Genomic DNA, 6,875 nt, shown 5'->3' with positions numbered 1-6,875 from the left:
AGGGCGTATAGTGGGCATGCGGGAGGCCGGGTGGACATACCGCCGAATTGCTCAACACGTGGGGCGTGAGGTCTCCACAGTACATCGATGTTGTCGCCAGTGGTCGGCGGAAGGTGCACGTGCCCGTCAACCTGGGACCGGACCGCTGCGACGCACGGATGCACGCCAAGACCGTAGGATCCTACGCAGTACCCTAGGGAACTGCACCGCCACTTCCCAGCAAATTAGGGACACTGTTGCTCCTGGGGTATCGGCGAGGACCATTCGCAATCGTCTCCATGAAGCTGGGCTACGGTCCCGCACACCGTTAGGCCGTCTTCCGCTCACGCCCCAACATCGTGCAGCCCGTCTCCAGTGGTGTCGCGACAGGCGTGAATGGAGGGACGAATGGAGACGTGTCGTCTTCAGCGATGAGAGTCACTTCTGCCTTGGTGCCAATGATCGTCGTATGCGTGTTTGGCGCCGTGCAGGTGAGCGCCACAATCAGGACTGCATACGACCGAGGCACACAGGGCCAACACCCGGCATCATGGTGTGGGGAGCGAAATCCTACACTGGCCGTACACCTCTAGTGATCGTCGAGGGGACACTGAATAGTGCACGGTACATCCAAACCGTCATCGAACCCATCGTTCTACCATTCCTAGACGGGCAAGGGAACTTGCTGTTCCAACAGGACAATGCACGTCCGCATGTATCCCGTGCCACCCAACGTGCTCTAGAAGGTGTAAGTCAACTACCCTGGCCAGCAAGATCTCCGGATCTGTCCCCCATTGAGCATGTTTGGGACTGGATGAAGCGTCGTCTCACGCGGTCTGCACGTCCAGCACGAACGGTGGTCCAACTGAGGCGCCAGGTGGAAATGGCATGGCAAGCCGTTCCACAGGACTACATCCAGCATCTCTACGATCGTCTCCATGGGAGAATAGCAGCCTGCATTGCTGCGAAAGGTGGATATACACTGTACTAATGCCGACATTGTGCATGCTCTGTTGCCTGTGTCTATGTGCCTGTGGTTCTGTCAGTGTGGTCATGTGATGTATCTGACCCCAGGAATGTGTCAATAAAATTTCCCCTTCCTGGGACAATGAATTCACGGTGTTCTTATTTCAGTTTCCAGGAGTGTACTTTATCTACATCTTCATTTTCAGCTTGCGACATCGTCATATATACCTGAACTACAGTTGTTGGCGTTCGTTCACTGTCGATTCTGATAAGAACAACCCTATCACTGAACTATTTAGAGTACCACACTCTCTGCTCAATCTTCATACTGATAATGAATCCTACTCCCTTTATATCATTTTCTGCTACTGTTGATATTATTCTGTACTCATCTGACCAGAAATCCCTGTCTTCTTTCCATTTCACTTTCCTGACCTCTACTATACCTAGATTGAGCCTTTGGATTTTCTTTGCAAGCCTTATTGCCATAAATTTCATAAATCAAATATCAGCAGTACGTTTTCTATCTATTTGTCTCCCTGCATATTTCTACTAGTTACCCACTGTAATAAACTATAGCTGTACCTTCTATGTACAGTATTGTCCTAGTCTCATCGAGCTATGTTATTGGGCAGTGTGGCTTCATGCGAAGTTTACTTTTGTCCTGTAAGTTTTGCACACCCGTGCAAGCTGATAGTTTATCTGCTTATTATCATTGTCACATCACTTGTTCCACATATGGGTAATGAAAAATTATCACTATTTTGTATCGATATTGCATCAAATGTAATGTCTATTTAGGAAACTTCGATATTCATGTGTCAGTTTTTTAGATTCTTTTTGGAAACTAAAGGAAATTATCAAAGTGCTCTTTCCAGTTGTTTCAGCAAATGTTGAAAGATTTTCGGCTACAAGCTTGTGTTGTCCAGCAATTGACGTTCCCTCACTTTCGAGAATGTCTGCTCACTGTCATACACTGTGTGACTCCATGATGGAGACACAAAATTTCGCATATCTTCAAAGAAAGCGATTTCTTAAGTAAAAGCATCGCGATGTTAATATAATCACCTTTTTTGTTTTTTCAGTTCTAATCTCTAATGTTTTTCATTACTGTAGTTTATTTTATAACTCACTTTATATATATATTTTGTGTCATTTTTACCTCATTGTATGGGTATTTGTAGGGCATTTTAGCTACAATTTTCAATGTATTTCAGGTCATTGCAATCTGGGCCCCACAGTTACAAGTCTTTCCTCATATTCGTAAAATAAACAGAGTCTCACTAAGGTCAACTCCCCTTATTGCTCCCCCCACCCCCACCCCATGCAGGCAACGCTGTCTGTAAGTTAATGAATGTCGAACATGAACAGCAAGGACCCCAACACACTTCTCTGGGGCGCATCTGAAGTTTCTTCTAATTCTGTAGATAATTCTCCATCGAAAATAACATTCTGCATCCTCTCTGCCACAAATTTCACTTGATACCAAATACACTCACCCTTTTGATAATAAGCATAGATCCAGTACTCATTCAAATGCTGCCGGTAATCGAGAACTACTGCAGCTATCTGAATACTTTTCCCACGACTTTCAGGATGTCATGCGAGAAAACTGCAAAATGAGTTTCACATGAGTGTATTTGTAATCCATGCATTTCAAATGGAGGAGGCTATTCTGTTTGAGATACCTCAGCACACTTGAACTAAGGATATATTATAGTTTCTACAACAAATAGATGTCAAAGATATCAGACGGTAGTTTTGTGGATCATTTCCTCTACCCTCTTCATATACAGCTGTGTCCAGTGCTTTCATCCAACTACCGTGCATGGTAGGTGGGTTAACTCAGCTGCAAATTCTATATACTGAACAAGATGGCACAGTGGTTACCACAATGGACTCACATCCACAAGGATACTGGTTCAAACACAAACCATGGCCTCATGATTTAGGTTTTCTGTGATTTCCTTGAATGGTTTCAGGCAAAGGCCAGGATGGTTCCTTTGAAATGGCACACTGACTTCCTTCCACATTCTTACCTAATCCAATCGGACCGATAGCCTCACTATCTGGTCACCTCCCTTGAATTAACTAACCAACCAGTTCTGTATAGAATCTGATAGTGATTACACTGAGCCCTGGAGCTTTGTTCAGTTTTACCGATTTCAGCTGTCCCTCAATACTATTGACATTAATATTTATCTCATTCATCTTCGCAGTGGTGTGAGCATTAGATTTCCATTTATAAAGCAACATTTGAAGAGCAAGTTCAGCATTTCTGCTTTTGCTTTGCTATCGTCCGTTTCCTTTCCTGCCTCGTCCATGTGTTTCCGCTCTTGTGTACACCTAACAGGCTTCACATATGACTAATATTTCTTTGAGTTTTTTTGAGAGATCCTGCAAAAGTATTTTAATATGATAGTCACTGAAGGATTAATGCCTTGCCCTCTTGACATCTAAACATGTTTCATTCAACATATCCCTATCTCTTGCCCTTCACATTATTTTTACTTGTTATACTATAGTCCCTATTTATTGCACCACCTTGCTTGGTATGGAGTGCATAGTGGGAAATAATAACTTAGCATTTCAAAAGAATTAAGACTGTAGTGTATGTTGTCACAGATTATATCACTCATAAAATGATTCATAGGATCAATGAACACATAGCGCACCAGCTGTGATGAACACTTGTAAAACTGTATGTCTACAGTAGATTCAGTTTCCATGCTTTCAGGTTGCTACTACATGATTAGAATCCCATAATATGCAAATTTATATCTCTGCAGACATGTTTGTAGCCACGAGAAGCAAAACATATTCCCTTTTGCATCAAATAACCATCTTTTCTAATCGCATAGGAGTATTATTTTCAAGAAGAAATAATGTTCATGTCATCTTCCGTAGCACTTCAGATACAAATGGGGAAAACTCAGATCTTCGGAGGCATTTCTGATAATGAAGACCATCAACTTATTCTTGCTATTCTCAAGAAAAATATGAAGTCTTAATGATGTGATGTATGTTCTAAGATCTACCAATGTTCCGATCAATGACAGTCATCAAATTACTTCTCACTAAGCTAACCCGGTATTATATTCCATCTAAGCTTTCCATGTTATGTAAATATTTTATTAAATGTTAGGAAGATCATTTATCTTTTTTCCCCTTATTCAATTATCAGTGACCAAGCAATATTCGTTAGCTGTAAAATTTATGCTTACATTACAAACAAGTGGGTAAAAGATAAAGCTCTTTATGCACTAGAAGAGTATTATAAATCATGTAAAGATGACCTTATTTACTGACTCTCTTACCTGTGAGATTTTTTAAGTCCTGTAGTGCTGGTTTGCAAATATTTTAACCAACACACTGCAGCTGATATTCTTTTTATAAAATTACCATATATTTTCTGTGTATTTGTTTGTATGTACTGTATCTACTGTATTTCTGTAAAATGTTTAAAGATAGATAAAATGATTTGATTTCATATACTAAAATACCTATATTTTCAACAAAGCCAGGAAGCACCATTCTGAGGGTTTATCGAAGGGTCCAATAACTGCTCTGAATGAGCTCCAACAGTGTGATGAAAGGTACATTCTAACCAAAGTTTCTGTTAGTCAGTTACTTTATTTTTCCATAGATATGCTATGCAGTGATATTTGGTAAGTCACATAAATACAAAGAAAAATAACTGAAAACTCAATTCATTCATACATTATGCCATATTTTACAGATAAAGGGTTTATGTATGGTATATGATGATATTTTTGTATACATATATTTCTAAACAAGCTAACCATTCATCTCAAAAAAGCTGATATACTAAATATTCCTATTGCCTCTGTGGCCACAACAGACTAGCAAACAAACACAAACTATTACCCAGCGAAGTGAACTGATTTCTTGGCCAGAGTGTCAGCAGCGCCATGTATATGCAGTAAAAGCAGAGAGAGAAGACAGTGACAGTGTACACTCCAGTTCCAGTACTCTTGCAAGTGGAGCACTGTTAGTACATGCCAATGAATGAAGAGGTCATTTTGAACAAGAATGGAAGTATTATATGGGGTGGAAGTCACCTTCACTGCTGACAGTAGTTGGCAGGCAGCATCCATAAAACTACCTTTCTCAGTTAGATGATTATATCCCACAGTTGCCTCTGTTAATGCACTGTCTGCTCTTTCAGCAGCAGATGATAATGCTGATTTCTTGTTCAAATCTGTACTGACTGATTTTATAATATCGTCAGACTCTTCATTCATCAAAGTATCTTTCCTCCACTGGACATAATAGACAATTTTGTTCTGATATTTAGTCTTTTTAGTCATCTAACAACACAAAAGTAAAAACCAAAATCACAGTAGTCAGAGCAAACTGGCTAGGTTTCTATTTTATTTTATTACATGACAAGTTCTGCATTTCATGAATAATTTCTTATCTACACAGTCTAATTAATAAAAAAGTGAATACTTCACTTTCTCTGCAAAGTAAATCGTCTAATGGTAACGTTCTTTGCTAGTGTCACCAAGGTCTCAGCTTTTATTCCTGGGGGTTACCTCATATTTTTCTGTGGTGAGGAGGTTTGGAAGGAGATTCACTCAGTATGGTGACACCAACTGAAAATATGCATGAATATTAAATCAGCGAAACTGATGAACAAGTCGCCAAAGTAACGAAGTCGAAAGGCTTGCACAATGCTAGATGATACATGATGTTTATTTATTAGCAACAAAAGTGTCGCCCATTTTTTGGGACAGAAATCAAGTTTCTTGACGTATTATGACTATGGATCTTGTTCTTTCTAAGGTGCCAGACCAATTCTACAAGATTTCGGTCTAGGCGACATGGTGCTAGTAGAAAAGGAACTGTTTTCTTCAAAAGCTTGGTCAGTGGAATAGAGAAGGTTGTTGCTCCTTAATTAATACCAAAAGGTCAGAATTAGTTGTCTCCATGTATTTTTAATTTTTTCCATCCATTTTTACATAGTAGTCTGAATTTCTCCTATTATAGTCACAGAGCTGTAGTGAAAAACAAATGAAACATTGAATTCAGAACTATAAGACATTACCTAGTGTATTGTTTCACACTAGTCTTGGTATACTGTCGCTTTGCAACATTTATTCAGGGTGTAATGTGTTTGAATCCATGAGTAATTTGAATAAACAACTGGCCATTTTAATTCTTATGCTTCATGTTTTTGTATAAAAATTTCATGTTCATTATTTTTACAAGTATGTTCTCTTGACTGGACAGAATGATTCGTCCAGTCAGCCGCCTTTTAAAACTCAATTGCACAGATGGAATTGTTCTTCTTAGTTTCTTTGCTAGCCTGAAAGTCCAGCTTTGTATGACAAAAGTTGTAAAGCTTTTGGAAAGATGCCATTTCTTTTTAATTTTTTATTTGACTTTGGTTCTACACCATGTAGTCATTTATGTGTGATAATAAATATATTATAAGCTTGATATTCATTTCTATTGATATAAATTAACCTTTAATGTCCATTGGAGTTGAGTATCATCATTTGTATCTTCACATTTCCATTACCTATAAATCAGATAATGCTGTTCTAGGTTGATATGTTGGATGCAAATAACAGCGACTAATAGTATTCATAATTTTGCGAAAATTCGTGTTTAAAGTAGTGCTAGATTGTCAATTATAATGTGCAATATTTTGTATTGTGCAATATTATTGATCATCTAGATTGAAGGGCATGCAATATATTCTACAAGATATCGATAGATTTACTGAAATTAGATTTTTATTGGGCAAACTGGTTAGACTGTACAGGCACTTGTTAACATTTTATATCTGTCATCTCAGTCCCATATGCCAAATTTCTTATCTTGAACGATTTCTAGTGTTGTAGAAACTGAACTGTGGAATTTGGCATATAATTCCCCAGAATGTACCCTCAATTATAATT

Source organism: Schistocerca gregaria, chromosome 4, assembly GCF_023897955.1.
Source record: "Schistocerca gregaria isolate iqSchGreg1 chromosome 4, iqSchGreg1.2, whole genome shotgun sequence".
Taxonomy (NCBI): Eukaryota; Metazoa; Arthropoda; class Insecta; order Orthoptera; family Acrididae; genus Schistocerca; species Schistocerca gregaria.
This window is presented reverse-complemented; position numbering follows the sequence as displayed.